The 20,537-nt window shown below is 35.1% G+C and overlaps 1 long non-coding RNA gene across 2 annotated transcripts in view; it reads left to right on the top strand.

The window, feature by feature from the left end:
* The window catches only part of LOC136840886 (uncharacterized), a 358,486-nt gene extending 346,113 nt beyond the window's left edge, over positions 1-12,373 (top strand). For both annotated transcript variants that reach the window (XR_010853772.1, XR_010853771.1), the window contains one exon: positions 11,745-12,373. This is a non-coding gene — a long non-coding RNA (uncharacterized lncRNA). The remainder of the gene's footprint in view (positions 1-11,744) is intronic.
* The last annotated feature ends 8,164 nt before the right edge of the window (positions 12,374-20,537 follow it).

The following is a 20,537-nucleotide window of genomic DNA, read 5'->3' as shown; positions in this document are numbered from 1 at the left end:
GACGAGACGAATATATTAATATTCAGCTGAATCATTCAAATATATTACGGCTTCACTGACCCCTGCTTTTCCTGATTGATTTTCTAGTTTTTAGGTATATCGAATATTGAGGTTTCAAGATCTAATTGATACTGCGTACATGTTGGTGTAATTATGGATCAGTTCTTTTAACCAGGATTAATAGAGTACTCTATTAATCCTGCTTTTAACAAGGATTAGTTTCTGAACATGCGATTGATAACGATACTTCGTCATTTTCTCTTATTGTTAAATTATGAAATAAAATATTTTTCCGGAAAGTTCTTGACAGATGTTTGTGTAGTATTGAATAAAATTTCTTATAGAGAGAGAGAGAGAGAGAGAGAGAGAGAGAGAGAGAGACAGAGAGGAGCTGAAACTCTTGTCCCGTATTAAAGTCTTCTCTCTGATATAAACTAAAGTGGATGATAATATTGAAGCCAGTGTTTCAGTCTGTGAATTGGAAAACTGGAAGAGGCAGTCTAATTGGGAATGGAGATTGAATCTCGCTTTTCGTTGAAAGGGACTGAGAGTTGGGGTGTTTTTCTTTTATTGGGAATCAGAAAAAGATTTTGATAACATATGTATCAGTCGATGAAAAGGTAAAAGTGTATACTGCAGCAGTTTTGTACGATTATCAACAAAACATTTTAATAATAATGATAAATGTTTACTCGCTTAAACTCATATAGAAAGTGGAAAAATTATTTTAATACTATATGTATCAATCAGAAAAACAGTAAAAAGGTAATATAGCAGTGTCCAGTGGTTATTAACCAAACAAAACCATAATAATAATAATAATAATAATAATAATAATAACAAATTTGCTTTCACTCGCTTAAACCCGCTGCTCTGTATCTTTCTTTCTTTGTGTTTTGAGAAGAGGATTACGGATGAAATAGATGGACGGTAAGGAAGAAGTGTCGTCGAACCCGGAAGGAAATATACATGAAATGTTCAATTTCAGTAAAAGATAAAATTAAGCACTCGCCCCATGAATTTTATGGAGCTTCATGATTATTCAAATGAGTTTTATTGAATGAACGAATCCGGTGGACGCGATGCATCGGCTCTTAATGTCATTAAGCATTTGGCTGTCAGTGTGGCGTGATTGGTTGCTGGCCGGAAGGCAGGGGCTGTCATTGGTTATATGGCGATGAAGGAGGCGAAAGGTTTTAAAGTAATATTTGATGAGGCTCCGCGTTGCTTGATCTTTGATTGGCTGGCGGAAGTGCTTGGCACTTGATCTCTTTAGTAAGTGCCAGAGATTTTCACTCGATCTTGGGCGTTGCTTACGCTTTTTAAAGTCTTTCGGTACTTACAGGTGGCCACAGAGTATTAATATTTTTATTTATTCCAGATTTAATTTATTTTGTTTATTTATTTATTAAGTTAATTTTTTTTTTTGCTATGATTGGTTATTGGTTAGGTTTTAAGTTGCTCCGACAAACGAGTGGATAGGATTTAATCAAAATAATTGCTTAAGAACATACAATTTGAGTTTCATTCAGCTAAATAGTTTATTTTTATAAATGGAAGTATGGCTAGGTCATTTTTTTACAAATAAAAAAAAATACTCAAAGAAATGAGGTACTTATTTCGGGTCACAAGTCGAGGAATGTCAAAGGTCATGGAGATGCGTACACACACAAACAAATATTTTTCCTTTCACTCTACCTCTAATATCTTGCTGCTTACTCGTCAATATCATTTCTGTATTTGCTTGGGTACCTCTTACGGTATTGCCAGTTCAAAAACACTTATTCCTGAATGTTTTATAGTAGTTTGTATATTCCTGAATGTTTTAATATAGTAGTTTCTGTATTTCCATATAATACCAGTATAAAGGCTGTCTTTAAAGGTGGATTAATGTGAATACATATATTTTTGTTCGAGGTGGTGTTACTTTTAAATCCTTTCTTTTTAAAGAAAATTAACTTTTTATAGGTTAGCGTGTAACTCGGATATACAGATAATTTGTATTCATAAACGTGCTGTAAAAACTGGTATACGAAAAAAGCGGTTAGGGCATTGATGGTTACATTATTTTTTTTACCAGAGTAAGAAGTAAGTAATAATAATAATAATAATAATAATTTTATTATTATTATTATTATTATTATTATTATTAAGAAATTTTTAAGATTACTGAAGCACTTCCGACAGTTTCATATTTTCTAACGAATGACCTGATTTTTAAAATCCGGTCAATATTGCTGAAATTCAGTGGAATTGTTATTGTAACCACTTGACCACAAGGTCCATACACACACACATATATACATATATATACATATACATATATATATATATATATATATAGAAGAGAGAGAGAGAGATATCTCTGTTAACATTTTTATTGTCTTGATAACAACATAAAATAAATGAAGACAGATCATTAAGACTGGTACAGCGTAGCTTTCCTCATAGCATTTTGACCTAAACTCCTTCAGTTTTATTAGTTTTCTTGTGCTGGGGCTTCTAAATGGCAGGACCAGATGTGGTAATAGATATGGAGTCATATTGTTGCGTAAGCAACACGAGCGTTTTGAGCACATAGTGTCCGCCTTGATGTAGGGTAACACGATTGCTCTCAGCGTGGCCCTCTTTTGCGTGGCAGTAATGTTATCAAGTACAACCGTAGATTGGTACTTTAGAAACTTTCTCAAGTTGTGAAATACTTTATTCTTACTTGAGTCATTTCTCGTGAGAGGAATGAGCTTGTTTGCTTGATTTTGTTTTACAGGAGAATGCCAAAAGGAGGGGGGGCCACTTCATGACATTTATTTAATCTAGGTTTAAAAAAAAAAAAAACGAAATTAAAAAAAAAAAATTTAAGGCTTGGCCTTGAAGTACAAATCATGCCTTTTAAAAGAAGGAGCAACGAAGCTGAGAGAAAATCCCGAAGTTTAGAACCGATTATGTAATGGGCATGTGACTCCTTTTCAGTGAGTTATTGTGCAATAAGAGACTTAAAAATGTTATCATAATTGATGAGTGTAGCAGCCACTATTCAAGATGGCATTCTATTGCTTTGAAATAATTCACCATTAAGAGATGAATGTCAATTTGCACAATATTCATAAAAGAGATTTTGTCATGGACAAAGAACATGAATAGACTTCACTTTTAAATTGCGGAACTCTACTTTCCTATGTGTTCCACTATTCGCTGAACGTATCTCTTCTTGATAGACAGAGGTTTCTTCACTTAGGAAGGATGCCCATTAATACGTTAGAAATAATCAACCTCAATATCTGTTCACCGTAACGAAGCAATAGTAGAAAATTACTTATATATTTATGGTAATAAAGTACTTTCCTTCTTTTCTTGGATTTTTCACCTTTTAATCTACTATAATGAGGATTTGTCCAACCACAGTAATACATGTCGTAAACACATGTCGGCAACTTACTGTACGTACATCACAAACAGGTGGAATAGCATTTGCCAGCGGTTCGTTCTTCACTTACGGTTGTTGACTTGTTTTACACCTTTGTTATATGTATGCGATAAATTGCCAACGTGTGTTTATGAAATTTTAATTGTAGTGTGGTCTTGTATTGATTTGTTTTCAACCTGTTTGTTATATGTATGTGATAAAATGCCGACGTGTGCATATGACATACTATATTGTCACGTGGACTCACCTTTATGCGTCTCTCATATGCCATGATAACGCATTTTTAAATGACTCTCTTTAGTGGTCAACGTTTTCAACTATTTGTGATATGCGATGGATAACTCGCCGACGTGTGTTTATTACATGCTGTTCTGTCTTTTTCGCGTGTCTCAATGCTTGTTAAAAAAAATTCAACGCATTTTAATGCGATGACTCTCTTTGGTGTTCTTTTTCGGTCGCTGACTTGTTCTCAACCTGTTCGTGATATGCATGCGATAACTCGCCGACGCGTGTTTATGACATGCTGTTCTGTAGCGTTGACTGACCTTTATGCGTCTGTTAATGCTAGCTTATAAAAAAAAAATTGATCCAACGCATTTTTAATGCGATGACTCCCTTTGGTGGTCTTTTATGTGATTTTTTGAAAGTCATGGTGGCCATTCAATAATAGTATGATGCTATTCGCCACTGAAGATAGTGATGGCGCTGGAATGACTGCGCTCTTCTCACTGGTAGCTGCATAGTCAACCGGTCGATTATTTATGGTCAATTACTCGTATCGATGGAAAAGATAGCTGGGTGGCTGGATTTTAAAGGAATGTCATGATAGTCCTTTTTTAGGTGGTGGAAATTTTAAGGTGCCTTTCAAGGGAATACTAATATGTTTTCTTGGCTTGGCGGGCTAACGTAAGTTATGCATATGCATATACACATATATGTATATGTATAAAGTATGTATATAACATACATATACTATATATATAAACATATATATGTGTATATATATAAGGATATATATAATATTAGGAGCGATCTTACGAATTGGTATAAACAATTGGCCCTCGAGTTCACTATTCCCAAGTATTATCTGTTGTCTGGAAGAAAACAGCGAGTTTAGATGTCGTTGTTTAATTAATCAGTCTATATAACATAATGTCAAATTCATCTACTATGCCAAAAAATGAGATGCAGGCTTTTACTTTCATATTTCGTATTATGCGTGTACAGCATTAATTTGACAAGTATAAATAGTCTAATTAAACATGTGAAATGAAATGCCATTAATCTAATACCATTTGCATTTGTCAGTAGGAGGAATAACATATTTTCACAGGACTGAACTATGATCTTTGGACTGGTGCGTCTATTGCATACCCTCGAGGAGAGAGAGAGAGAGAGAGAGAGAATGTGGAACATTTCATGAAGGTGCAAGAAGTGATTCCATTATCGTTCGCCTAGAGTTCAGAGTGGGATACCGAGGTCCCATAGAGGGAACGGAATTTTGTCATCTGTCTTGTAGTGACGTTTTTGTGGTGTCATTGTGGTAGTTTTTTTAATTGCATTCTGGTGAGGAGAGAGAGAGAGAGAGAATGTTTACGTTACGTAAGAAACTGTAACTGGTCAGAAATACATAGTCAGTGAACGTTGTATAATGATAAGAGCAAGATAAACTGCACATGGATGAAATGGTTTAGATAAAACGGAGAGGAAGAAAGAAAGCGACTTGAATTCTTTGTCGTTAGAGACTTAAAAAGACCAACAATATTCTTAGCATTAAGGAAATTGTTATATCCATAGTGTGCTTGTTGCTCATACTATTTTGTATGCTCTTTTGAATCCAGGTAACTATCAAGTTATGCAATGAATACGAAGTTAGTGTGGCCATTATTGATGGGGCTTTTCACGGACACTTCCTTTTTTTGGTGAGTGAGGACATTTAAGCAAATGTCGAAAGCAGTATAATAATAATAATAATAATAATAATAATAATAATAATAATAATAATAATAATAATAAATGAAGTCGAAAAAGGTATATCAAAATAATAATAATAATAATAATAATAATAATAATAATAATAATAATAATAATAATAATAGTAATATTTTCATTTTTACAATCTTTACTTTGTAAAAACTGTTCAAGGTACGAAAAATTTGCAATAATAATGCTAATAATAATAATAATAATAATAATAATAATAATAATAATAATAATAGTGTTTTTATTATTAGTGATCTTTACCTTGTAAAAACTGTTCAGGTAATAATAATTAATTAATAATAATAATAATAATAATAATAATAATAACAATAATAATAAAGAAGGGCAGAATCACAGTAAATGAACGAATGCATTACCAGCGTTGTTATTGTTATCGGCCAAATATAATCCACCAGAACACTTCGTTTCCGTTAGTCACGGATGTCGATTGTATTGCAAGCGCCACGTGCAAGTCACTAGATGTAATGCTAACAATTATGAAGAAAAGATGATGTCACTGTGCAGCTCACATTAGAAGGGAGGCGTATAGTGATCAAGGACGGATGTGAGCAAGGTCGTGAATTTTCTTTGGAAAATTATATTACAGGAATTTTGTTCCGAATTCTGCGTACCCCACTTCGCCCGCCCTTCTCTCTCTCTCTCTCTCTCTCTGTGTGTGTGTGTGTGTGTGTGTTTTGGAAATTTTAGTATTGTGAAGTAAAATTATATTACAGGAATATTGTTGCGAATTCTGCTTACCCTACTTTCTCTCTCTCTCTCTCTCTCTCTCTCTCTCTTTGACGTTTTAATATCGCAACGGAAAAATATATTACAGGGATTTTGTTCCGAATTCTTCATTACCCACTCTCGCCCTCTCTGTTGTGTGTGTGTGTGCATTGTGTGTTTTGGAAATTTTAGTATTTGTGAAAGAAAATTATATTACTGGAAATTTGTTCCAACTCCCTGCTCACCTTACCCACCCTCCCTTCTTTCTCTCTCTCTCTCTCTCTCTCTCTTGGAAAGTTTTTAATTCTGTATCGGAAAATGACATTATAGGAATTTTTTGCGAATTCTGTTTACCCTACCTTGCCTGCCCCTTCTCTCTCTCTCTCTCTCTCTCTCTCTCATCTAGGTTTTAATATTGTAACAGAAAAATTATAATACATGAATTTTGTTGCGACCAGTACCACCCCACTGTCTCTCTCTCTCACCCTCTCTCTCTCTCTCTCTCTCTCTCTCTCTCTCGTGGAAGTTTTAATATTGTAACAGAAAATTATAATACATGAATTTTGTTGCGAATTGTGCGTACCCACCCCACTTTCTCTCTCTCTCTCTCTCTCTCTCTCTCTCTCTCTAATTTTTGATAATGTAACGGAAGCCGAGAAACCAACTCATAGATCCTGTTTCCGTCCCGAAATACTATTGTATATTGGATATGAAAATTGGGATGACATAAGCATGACGAATGCATTTCTGCAAAATTTATTGGTTATTTTTGCGGAAAAACTTGTCCTCGACTACATATATGTGATTTACAGATTACTTGTGATTATTTTCTTACGGGGGCTCAAACAGAGTAAAGATGCTTCCCTTCTCTTCTCGTTTTACAGGTGGTAAGAAGCAGTTTGAATTATTTCATTTGTGTAAAAGAAGTTGAGAGGTTAACGTAATAATGTTCAGTTAATTATATATAATTCTTCGTCAATCATTCATATATTTAGATTTATTATTATGAAATATCTATTTATATTAAGACAAGAAGCCAACAGAAATTTAACGTGCTGCCTTGTTGTATGTTGTAATATGTTTGACAAGAGAAAAGGGATTCAAATTTCCACGATAATATTCCAGCAAGTTACATAAAAGAAATTAGAGTCTTAGGAAAGGAAATTTTTTATTTATGGAGCAACAATTTCCCCAAATATTCTTGAGAGAAGAAGAGGGGCGGGGAAAGGTTTTCGTTTACAAAAATCCATACCCGTTATGTAAAAGATTCCAAGGAATGGAATCGGGAATCGATAAATTCTCTGGGAGCGGATCAAGGTTAGCGGTTCAGAAATAACCTTGGCCTTCACGGGCCAACGAAACCGGAGAAACTGAGTATATTAAAAATTAGAGTTAGATCAATTTTCATTTATGTTTACAGGAAAATAAGTAACCGCACCGTATCCGTTCAATCAGGAGAACATGTTGCTTTTCCATAATATTCCCAACCTATATTTTATAGGTTGCAGTATACTTTTTTTAGATGAAGAGGCACTGTCGTGTTTAATGCTTATTTCTTTAGTTCCGAAAATAGCGAAATATGCAGTAAAGTTGTGGCAGAATTGAACCTTTTTAAATTTGAAGTGATACTGAGAAAATGAGCCTTGAACCTGATGTGGAGAACACATCAAAGGAATTGATCGCACGGTGCATTGTGGTTTTACTTGAGGTTCTTCGCAGCGTGCCTCTTTCATTCCTCTTACTGAACCTCCGTTTATATTCTCTTGCTTCCATCTTACTTCTTATCCTCTCCTAACAACCGCGAGGTTTTCCGCCTGTTACACCTTTCAAACCGTTGTACTCTCAGTTTCCTTTCAGAGCTGAATGACCTGGTAGGTCTCAGCGCTTGGCCTTTGGCCTAAATTTTATATTCCATTCCATAAAAGGAATTGATTTCATTGAAAAATAAGTGATGAGGGACAGGTAAAGTTACCCGCAGCAGAAGAAATAGATATTTTAAGCTATGAAACATTTTCAAGGCCACGACATTCTCGAAAACAGAAAGAATTTAGATGAATCATTTTTCATCATTTCTGCAAACTTACTGACACAGTGAGCACAAATAATAACACTTAATAGCAGGCATATCTGCACTGAAGTGTGCAAACGGGATAAGAATGTTGACATACATGAATATTATAGAAATTCAAATATATATATATATATATATGTGTGTGTGTGTGTGTATGTAAGTGTGCATGAAAAAGGCAAAGAGTGTATGTAGAGATTCAAATATATACAGTGATAAAAATAAAAGTTATATGCACACAAAACAGTATTTAATGTTATAGGATTCAAGTATATACGGTATATATATAAATATATATATATACAAGCATACATTTATATAATATATATATATATATATATATATATATATTATATATGTATATATATATATATATATATATACGTATATATATATATATATATATCGATGGATAAGTCTACTTGATCGGCAAGCGCCTTGTTGCAATGGTTGCATGCAGAAACGCTCTCATTCTTCATCTGATTGGGTATGATCAGCCAAGGCGCCAGTATCATCTATTCTTGCCATCGCTCCACATTTTTTTTATTCCTTCTTTTCTTTTCGTAGGTAACAGAATTATTAGTTTCTTCAGGTATTAATAGTGTGAGATTTGAGATATTTCCTCGGAAGTTTCTGATATTGTTTTTAGATTTTAATTAATATTGTATGGATTTAATAATAGTTTAATACTTAATCTTCTAATTATTCTGTAGTTTTTTTTAATAAAATTTCTGGATATTGTAATCTATGGTAGGTAAATGTATGACATTTTTACTTGGTTCGTAAAGCATTATAATACTTCAGGTAGTAGATTCATAATTGTGTAATAATTGATTTTTCCAGTGCCTTTTCTCGCTTATTACCATCCAGGTTTGTCGTTTTTTGAAGGGTTATTATTTTCTTGTTGGCATCTCTCTCTCTCTCTCTCTCTCTCTCTCTCTCTCTCTGCTTTACGCCTCGTTTACATGAAAGCTACCGCATGATACATGATAAGATAGCGAGTGCATCTCCCCAGCCCATTTTTATTTTCACAGAACCTCATTTGCTTAATGAATTATGCTCATGTTACAGTGTCTTGCCCACTACGCTAGGATATTTAAGCCTTTTGTAGCATTTTAGATTTTTTTAGTCAGAAACCCCTACTATTACATTCCCCGTAGGGGGGTTAGTGCCGCCAGTATACTCAAGATTCTGCGCAGCGTCCCTTCGGCCTCTAGCTGCAACCCCTTTAATTTCTTTACTCCAACTCCGTTCATATTTTCTTTCTTCCATCTTACTCTCCAACCTCTCCTAATAATTGATTCATATTGCATATGCGAGGTTTTCCTTTTGCTACACCTTTGAAACCTTTTTACTGTCAATTTCCGTTACAGCGCTGAATGACCTCATAGGTCCCAGTGCTTGGCCTTTGGCCTAATCTTACATTCTATTCTCGTCCAGCTATTTATCCAAAAGAAACATTGAAAACAATAACACCACCAGTAATACTGCCACCACCATCGCTGTCTCCAACACTACCGCCAACCCAACGACAAAACCGCCCTCGCCATTACCGTCAGTTTCAATGCCACAGAAACCAACGCCGTTCACACCAGGAGCGTGAATACCACCTCCACCATTATCACCGACAACAATACCAACTCGAGTATTATCGCCACCAATAACAACATTAACAATACCAGTGCCACCTTGACGAATTTCAACAGACAGCAATTTTTTTTTATCTCGTTTCGTACAATTTGGTTATTTCTGGACCGACCAAGGACAGGGTTTTGTGTGCGCGTGCCTTCCTGCGCACAATGTGCAAGAAAAAGGTATTCAGGCTGTCTAAAAAAGCCTCTCCCCCCCTCCCCGTAAATTCTCTCTCTCTCTCTCTCTCTCTCTCTCTCTCTGATACACAGATGTCTGCAAGACTGGGGAAATTCTCTCTCTCTCTCTCTCTCTCTCTCTGTGCATGTGTATGTATTACAGAGAGAGAGAGAAATGAATTTTCCCAGAGAGAGAGAGAGAGAGAGAGAGAGAGAATGAATTTCCCCAGTCTTACAGACATTCTCTCTCTCTCTCTCTCATACGAATGTCTGTAAGACCTGGTATATCAGTTAACGATTAGCACATGATTGAGAGCTTTAGAAACTTTAGTCCTTATATTAATATGCAGATAAGGAGCATTAGCAAGGATAGTTCCTCTCAGAAAAACCAGTCCGTCATTTGTAATATGATACCAAAAAATATACGGAGCGTTTGCAATGGTTATTAGTAAGTTCTCCCTCCTGTTATATTTAATGTGATATAGTTTCGTATTGCGATCTCAAATTTCTTTATATTCTTATGTTGCAATTGGTATGGTTCAATACAGGGGAATTGGTTTTAATTCACTGAGAGTTTTTTAAAATTTGTATCAGATAAAATTTCTTCGATAAAAGCGTCTTGATACGATGACGTCTGAATCAGATTGATTGTTTGTAATTTATCTGGCGTTACAACTATCAGGGTCAAGGACGTCTGCACAGGTAGAGAGAAATAGAGAAGATAAACAGGAAAAGAAAATACCGTGGACAGTTTTAATGCTTGCATATATAAATGAGTAAATTTATGTAAGAAACTCAATATATATTCGAGGGGAATTATTCGAAAAACTTAATCATGCGGTAAATGGTTTAGTTCTAGTTTTTCTGAAAATTTTCACGATTTGTAAGACGTAAAAAGCCAACCATCAATGTTGCAGTAGATTCATTATTGGTTTGTTCATTTTTTTTTTCATTAAACTAACTTGGGTATTCACTTAAGTAATAGGATTTTCCATGTTTATGTGAATCCCAACCATTCTGTTTTAGAACATTATATAATAATTTCACATGTCTTGTATGTAGTATTTTTACAAGTACGTGACATTTTTTTGTTATATGTTTTTAGTATTGAAGGACTATATATATATATATATATATATATATATATATATATATATATATATGTGTATATATATATATATATATATATACACATACATACATATAATGTATGTATATACATATATGTGTATGTATGTATATATATATATATATATATATATATATATATATATATATATAAAAAGTGTGTGTTTTCATGCATGAACACATCACAGTGAAGCGTGTTCTTCCATTCGTATTCTTTAATAAGAACTGATAAGTTGTGCTGTATAAAAACAGTGAGGTGAGGTTATTTTTTATTATTGTTACGAAATGTGGGTGCTGCAATAATCACTGTTTAATGGGTCTTTTAATGCCGTTGTAAGCTGTTATTGCAACCGCAAACTTAATTATTTGCTCGACAAATAGATTTGTTCTTTTCATGATGATTGTTATAAGTATAAAAGTACTTTCTTATTATTAAAGCCCATATGTTTTCAGAAGACAGTAGGATGTCTTGAACTCATTCTCTTAATGTTCGCTAATGTGGTTAAATGGCCACATGAAGAAAAGAATGCTTGGTGGAGTGACACGTTGAAAAATTTTTTAAGTTATATTTATCTGCGTGACTGATTCGTTCTTTTTCTCGTTACAGGTATGACAATTCAACTTCAGTGAGAGTTTCGTCTTTCGTTTTGTGAGTATTTCTTAAACTGGATGATGTTTTCTGATGGCATACATGATGTAGCAAATAAGTTCCTCTGTTGGTGTGTGTGTATGTGTGTGTGTGTGTGTGCACGCGGGCTCATACGTGTGCATTCCTGAAAATTGCATTAATTATTACCTTCTGCCATCGTACCGAAAAGATAAGAAATACACCCTATTGTGCGTTTCAAAAAAAAAAAAAAAAGAAAGTGAAGGGAGAAGGACCCAAAATAAAAAAGAAAAAGAAAGGAAAAAGGGAAAATATGGTAATTTATATCCATTGTCTGACAGATGAGAAAAAATAAAAATTTGAGAGAAGAGACCACTAACCTGGCAACAGCCACCGTCTGGAAAGAGGGACTGGAAATTGGTTGTGGTAGGTAGGAGGCCTTGTATGGATTCTCCCTTTAGTTGCTGGGTCTTCCTGGTGTCCCTTTTAGAGGGGAAGTGGTGAGGGGAAGGCAAAGGAGTATCGTGTTACCGTTAGGTCCCAGGGAGGGCGAGCGTATGCAGAGGGAATTCCACTTTATGTACAAATGTATTATGATTTCAGTTTGTATTTTATATATATATAATATATATATACATATATATATATTATATTTTTATATATATATATATATAATATATATATATATATATATATATATATATATATATGATTATATATAGCAAAATACCATATATAATAAAGTTATGTTGGAACGAGACATGAATAAAAAGGAGGCGAATCACATTTTGGCTGGTATCTCCACCCCTGTAGAAATTATATTATTGGAATAATATTATTGGTAAAGGGGTGGCGCACCGCTCTACCGTTTACCCTTTTATTTGATTAAATTTGGCATTTTCCTTCTTCGTTGTACGTGCTTGAACAGTTTATGTCGCTTTTCTCCTAAAGTGAATAGTTCCAGGGGATGTAGCTGCTAGCCCCATACCCACTTCATCCATTCACTGCTTGAGTTAACTGAAGTCTAACGAACTTGTCAGTAAAAGTGTACGAGTCGTATTGCACAAAATAAATAAATAATTAAATAAATAAACTGTCCAATTCAAGTCTCTCAGTAGTAGGGCGAGATTGGTAATAAGTTTTCAGCAAAAAGCCGTTTCAGCTCTAGTTGATTGGTTCAAGAGAGATCAGCGATATCTGTCACTGCTTCATTCAGATTCAGATTGCCGAATCATGCGTAGATAGATTCTTGTCTCACTGTCTGTTTGGCAGATTGCTGAATCATGTATAGACTCTTGACAGACGTGGGTCCCAATGTCTGTTTGTTAGTTCTGGCCCGGTAATTGACGAAACAGCATCAGCGTACATTTGAGAATTGCTTTTTTTTTATGTCCTCACTTACTATTTTGTTTCTGGCCGGCCGTGCACCCCGGTCATGGTATGAATTGCATGAACGTCCACTATTTAATTTCATTGTAAATTCTGCTGTGCATAAACGAAAACAAGTTGATTCTGTTATCCGGGGTAATTGTATATATTCTAGCGATCCCATTCAATGGAATAAATTCGAGCATAAATGTAAACTTGAATTTGATTTATTAATAAATGCACAGCATCGTTGGTTCTTGCTTAAAATCTCTAACCAAACACCGGGAACATCAGCCATATTTTTTTTTCTCTGTTTTCTAGTTAATTGCCCTTTTGTAAGTTAAGTAAGTTATGATATGTTTTTCGAAAAAAAAGGTTCCACCTGCACGTTGTCGTCTTTTATGATATCTTACCAAAGCAAAAACCTAAAAGGGCGGATGTATCGTAGTGTTATCATCCCAGAGCGAAAAGAAACGAGAGATGGAGAGGAGATGGAAAAAGAAACGAGAGATGGAGGAGAGATGGAAAAAGAGAACATGTCCTCACCCCATAATAAGACATAAAGAAGTATATTCAATAGTGTAATTGTAAGGTATTTAAAGAGAAATTTCAAATCCATGAGCACTGTGATTCAGTCAATTGCAGTCATTTGAATTCATTATGCTGAAATATTTTCCTGTGTCTTGTGCGTTATTTAGTCTTTGGGTGAAGGAATTTGTCAAGTCATGTGATGCGAGAGGCCGAATCTAAATTTCTTGATAAATCTATTTGCGTTAAGGCGAATTTTAGGAGCGAGAAGTTAATGATCCACCGGTCTATCTATCTATCATCTATCTATCTATATATATATATATATATATATATATATGTTGCGTGTGTGTGTGTGCAGGGAAGGCCAGGTCACCCCAGGGATCAGAAATGGAAAAGAAATGTTGGGTGGAACACATACATATATACCCAAGTGTAGTTGTTATCTCCGTAGTGCATCGTTACCTGAAGAAGAAGACTGTATGTCTTCGAAAGCTTGTACTTTGTAAATTTAAAGAATCTGGTGTCTAAACCGTAACGTCTTATTGAAGCCAAATACGAGTAAGTTGTATGTGTGTGTGTGTATATGTGATGATTAGTTAATTTCCCTTCAATTATTTCCCCTTGGCCGATGTACGTCACTTGAAAAAAAAAGGATAGAAAAATGAAATTTCCCTTGTGAAACAAGACAGTGTTGCATACAATGCATAAAATTAATTATTCACGTTCGATTATGCCTAAAAAATTCAGATTGATGAGTATTTCTCCATCGCGCCTTCCAGCCGCAATGACGCATGGGCGACCAAAGAAATAGGACGGCAGCCTGATTGTATGGACGAACAAACCAGTAGTTGCTTGGCCGAGCTAAAACACATAGATAGATGACTGTGCTTGAAATTTCTCCTGCTTGTCATTTTATAGGTCAGTGCTGTTTTAATCTAATTCAATTGTATGTGAGAAGTGTTGAAACGTCGATGGCCTTACTCATCCATTTAAGAAAGCCCAGTCAAAAGTATGATATCAGAGTAGCGATTAACTGACTCTCTCTCTCTCTCTCTCTCTCTCTCTCAAGTATATTACACCCACGAAATTAAGTTCTTTTTGATGAATATTGCGGTGAACAATCCAAACTCCTTAACCTTGTATTATTTTTTCTATCAGGTAATATTCATATGTAATATCTAATGCCAATGAAAGCATTTATAACAGTGGTTTTTTTTTCCTCAATACCTGGAGTACGGGAAGGACAGAGAATTCTTATAACCCTTTCACTCATCAGAGATGGGTATGGGCCATTTCTGGATAAGAGCATTTCCTCCTCTCTCTCTCTCTCTCTCTCTCTCTCTCTCTCTCGTTTTCTTTTCCTTTTCCATAAGGCTTAGATTAGATATGGCATTTTATGTGACCCGCCCTGTGGCTGTGATAGATAAAAAAAATTCCCATATCGAGTCCACATCTAGATGAAAGACGGAAATGAAACGGAAAGGCCTAAAAAGCCTTTGAAGTGCGACCTCGTAGGCTGTTATCCATCATCTCTTTTGATGGTATTGGAACATTTTTTCCTTTTATTGCGATGGCCAACGGCACCGGCATTCAATTTATGCAACGCATCCTTGGAAAAAAAAGATGGAGGTAAAGAAAAAAAAATTGGGAAACGATCCTTAGTGAAGGAATGAGGAAAGGAAGTAGGCCGCTTCTCATTCGTTCTTGTGAGTCTTGTGGAGAAATGACGAGGTCCCATTCAGGGGACGGGATAGAACTGGAACGGGTTATTAAATAATGAGAGCTTTGACTTGTTCGGGCCATCGGATTTAATTGGGCTACGCGGTGGTTACCAGTCGTGTTGTAGGTCGCGCAGACAGAGGAAGAGGATTAATGGAGGATTTTACTCTTTCCTTATTTATCTTAGTTCTGTCTGTTTGTTTTTTTTTTGTCAGAATATTTGCAATTACGTCTTTCATCTTCAGGTTCCAGAATAATAACGGTATTGGAGAATTCTTCTTTTTCCTTCTTTTTCTTAGTTTTGTCTATTACGTCTTTCGTCTTTAGGTTCCAGAATAATAGCAGTATTGAGAATTCTTTTTTCTTCTTCTTTTCTTAATTTTGTCTATTACGTCTTTCATCTTCAGGTTCCAGAATAATAACGGTATTGGAGAATTCTTCTTTTTCCTTCTTCTTTTTCTTAATTTTGTCTATTACGTCTTTCGTCTTTAGGTTCCAGAATAATAACGGTATTGGAGAATTCTTTTTCTTTCTTCTTTTTCTTAATTTTGTCTATTACGTCTTTCGTCTTTAGGTTCCAGAATAATAGCGGTATTAGAGAATTCTTCTTTTTCCTTCTTTTTCTTAATTTTGTCTATTTATTTCGTTAGTCAAAATGTTTGATAACTGCACCTTTCGTCTTTAGGCTGCAGAATAATAACAGTAATAATGATAACTTTTTAGGAAGAAATAGAGAATTCTTTGTCTTTCTTTTTCTCAGTTTTGTCTGTTCTTTCTTATTGTCAAAATATTTGATAACTGCCTCTTTCGTCTTTAGGCTCCAGAATGATAACAGTAATAGTCATGACTATTTCGGAAAGTAATAGTGAATTCTTTATCCTTCTGTTTCTTAATTTCGTCTTTTCTTTCTATTGTCAAAGCATTTGATAACTGCGTCTTTCTTCTTTAAGTTCCAGAATAATAACAGTAATAATGATGCTATTTAGAAAGTAATGGAGAATTCTTTTTCCTTCTTTTTCCTAATTTTGTCTGTTTCTTTTGTCAAAATATTTGATAACTGCACCTTTCTTCTTTAGGTCGCAGAATAATAACAGCAATAATGATTACTATTAAGGAAATTCCGAGAGACCAGCGTAGGCTGGTGATGGGACTAGAAGGGTGGGTGGGCGGGCGAAGGCCAGTAGAAGGAGATTAGGATTGGAGATGGCATTTTATGAGAGGCAGAAATTGATTGGATGGCAAAGGGTAGACGTTACGGTTAAGTGACACATTGATTGACAGATCGATAGGCATTGATTGGATCCTAGAGGCGTCTATCATGGAGCTAAGTGGAGTGGAAATTGTAGATAGGCAATCAGGCAACTTTCTATTTTTAACGTTATTGGTGAGGACGTAAATAAACGAATGGGCAGTTCAATGGATAGGCTTGTAGGATGTGCACTGTCTCCTTCAACAGTCAATTGTTTCCTTTAATGATGGTGGCTCAGAGAAACAACAAAGAAATTGGTCACTGTCGCATTCATCCTTTAACAGTAGAACACAGTTCACACACACACACATATATATACTTATATATATATATATATATATATATTATATATATATATATATATATATATATATATATATATATTATTATATATATATATATATATATATATATATATATATATTATAAAATAAGTGTATTTTCTAGGTGAAATATTCTTAGTGTTTGAATATACTTAGAATGTGTAAAACGAGGATACTGACTTAACCATATTAAACATACGAATGCTCGGTGTGAAATGACTGTAACAGATTTTGAATGATATACATTTTCTCAAAGAAAAACAGCTAAATCACAGAAAACCATTTTTTATTTTTGGCAAAAGCTAACGGTTCCTACATCCATCTTTGCCTTCGTGAAAAGCCTTTTGCCCTAGCCTGATTTATAGGCTCTGTGACTTTTACGGATAAATAACTTTTTCATCCTTACGCAGAATTTTTATACTCACTGGGAAGCAGCGCGCAAAAAAAAAAAAAAAAAATTAAAAAATAACGCTCCGTGATTGGCCGAGAATATGCGGGATAGACCCAATTAGCCAATAGGGACGCTAGGCTTCTTTAAGACTGCCAGCTGCCGAAGAAATTTATTCCAATGCAAAGTTATTGTAGAGGAACTCTGTTTATAAGTCAGCTTTTGTTGAGCTATGCAGTGTAATGGCCTGACCTCTGCTTTTGATTGAACGCTTTGGGTCCCAACGCTTTTGTGGAGGCTGAGAGTTTGTGAGTGTTAAGATATAAGAAGATTGCGTGGTATATGTAATGTAAAGGAGAAGGCTAGGAAAGCTCGTCTGAGATATTATGGCCGTGTAATAAGAAGAGTGGAGGTGGAACCAATCAAGAGAGCTAAGAACATGCCAGTGATGGGGAGGAGGAGTGTGGGGCGTCAGCGGATCTGGTGGGTGGATGTGGTGAGGAGGGATATGGGTGAGGTGGGACGGGGGGAAGAAGATGCAAGGAATAGAAATAGAAGGAGAAAGCTGACTCGAGCGGCCGACCCTGCTATACAGTGGGACTAATAAGGTGGAAAGAAGAAAAAGAAGAAGAAGAAGAATTTGCTTTGGATACGTTGCTGTTTTGACATGACGAAAGTTATATTCTTGTGGCTAGCGCTAAACGTTTTGCAAGGGAAAACAGCAGCACCTTTTGTTATCATAATTGATCTTCTTGCATCATTGAACTTATTACTTTGACTTGTTACTCATGTCTTATTACTCATCCATTCATTTTTGTATTATGAAATATTGTGCACTTACTGACAGGGTTAGTCGCAAATTCATAATAGCATAATTTTAAACACGTTACTCATTATTCTCACTCATTCCTCATTTCTTAGTAATTATTCGTCGTTTACTCTCATTACTCATATCTTAATCTCACTTCTACGCATGCTCATTAAGGCACTCTCGACTTAGCTGAATAAAGTGACAAGCAGACCAGGAACTAGCAGAATAATGCCACGTTGATTAGTAGTCTACGTGAGAAACATAATTTAGCAGAAACTCTGGGAAGAAAAAGGCCGGGATTTCCTTAAAAACCTCAAATCATGGAACTCCTCTTAGGAATGGCGGTACTGAGAATGATCTCCTTAAAACGACGTCATCGATTAGCATTCTCGTTCTGGCATACCTCGAGGGATACTTAGGTGCAAGTCAGCAGACTTTTCCAGCAGATAGTTTGTCTAAGCATTTCTTTATTGCTTACTTGAAGTCCTTGTCATGTGTCATAAATTGAGCTCAGTATGAAAGACCGGGGTTATACATAAGGGGAAGATGAGGAGAGCTTATTTAACGTTAATGCTATATATATATATATAAAGAGTATAATAATATATAATATATATATATATATATATATATATATATATATATACATACAATATTACTATATATATATATATATATATATACATACATGTATATATATAAATATACATATATATATATACTATATACTGTATACATATGTGTGTGTGTGTAAACATATATATATATGCACTCATGGTGGAAATTTAGAACTTGACTCATCAGTTTTATTGTCTGTTGAAAAAATACGAAAAACCTTTTCGTAGAGAGCGTGAAATGTGATTTTGAAAAGTAGTCAAATTAAATCCAATATACATTGCTGTATCATGAAGCAGTTTGCATAATACTTTGTTAAAATTCTGGTTAACTCGAAAAAAGTGTGCCTAATTTCATATGTGTCTTGCATATTTTTGTACACTTTCGATAAACTCAGAGATAATCTCTGACATTGGTATACATCGAAAAACATTTTAGCGTAGCTCCAGCACGATTCCAAATAAGACAGTTTCCTATTTGTAATTGCATTTTGAATGAATAAATTACTCCATTTCAGAATATGTCAATTTACCAAGTAATTTCAAAGGTTCCCAGTACCAGTATTTTTATTGCCTGCATCCTGAAGTCATCTTGCAAGTAGACAGGTAGAATACCGTAGTGGACAAATAAGATACCATAAGTGTGCATCGGGGCCCAACTGAATGTTAGATACAGATTCTCTTTATTCTCCCTAAGTTGCTGTTGACTTCCTTTGGGTATTAAACACTGCGGCATGGTTAATAATGCACAGACATATCAGTACTGCGTATATAAAGGAGAAATTCCTCTCGACAGGCATTAGTTGTGCTTTGTCTCATTTTTATTAGCCGTTCCCTGCTGAGTGTAATGTTTTTATGAGATGCGGTGAGACGCACTTTGTAAACATGTTTGTTTGCTCTTTGTCTTACTTGCAGATGGGCTGATTCTTAGTTACTGGCTGTGCTGAGTGTTATTTAAAAAAAATTAGGAAAAAATATGAAAGTAATTGATCTGATCCCGTAAAATTTTGATTCCCCCTTTTGCACTTGGCTCTGCTCTATGTGCAGTATGATCGATTAAATGATAGATTATTTTAAGTATTACCCATTCTTAATCGGTCACTATTTCCTCCGAATGCTGCATTTCTTTTACTACCATACCTTGAAACCCTTTCTCTGTGACTGTTTCATTTTCCATGATTACAAATAACATTCCTCTTCCAGTAGGCTGATGTGTTTCCTTTTCCATGTTTGAACCCTACTTGTCCCCCCCCTCAACCTCCACTCTGACACCCACCCACCCCACCCCACCCCACCTCGATCTCTCTCGACTTTTAGTCTATGGTTGATGAATTCACTGAGTTGTCTTGCCTTGCAGATCGAGTGCCACCTGAAAAAGGTCAATGTTTGCAATGCTGGAGGTATATTCGTAATATTCCTATACATTAAATTTACACCATGAACTCGTTCATACGTTGGATTTTATTGGTCCGTCTTGTGACCTAGTCTAGAACAGCTACTGGTCTCCATAGCTCTTGCCTGGGCACGTTCGCCAGGGGTGTTAAGTGATGATCATTATTTTGAAAGAAAGCCCTAAAGGCAATTTATTCCTGGTGACGCGGCCAAGTTGCATGCACACCTAGGAGTAGTCACGTTCAAGAGAAATATGCTTAAATATTTGATTGATGCTAAAAAGTGGTAGTACACAAATTTCAGAGGTCATAAGAAAAAGAAGTATGTGGGAAAGCTGTGTTGAAACATTTTATATCTCTTGTCGTTTCGTTTTATTTTATGTCTTATTTACGGATCTA

This window comes from Macrobrachium rosenbergii, chromosome 8, assembly GCF_040412425.1.
Source record: "Macrobrachium rosenbergii isolate ZJJX-2024 chromosome 8, ASM4041242v1, whole genome shotgun sequence".
Taxonomy (NCBI): domain Eukaryota; kingdom Metazoa; phylum Arthropoda; class Malacostraca; order Decapoda; family Palaemonidae; genus Macrobrachium; species Macrobrachium rosenbergii.
This window is presented reverse-complemented; position numbering and strand designations above follow the sequence as displayed.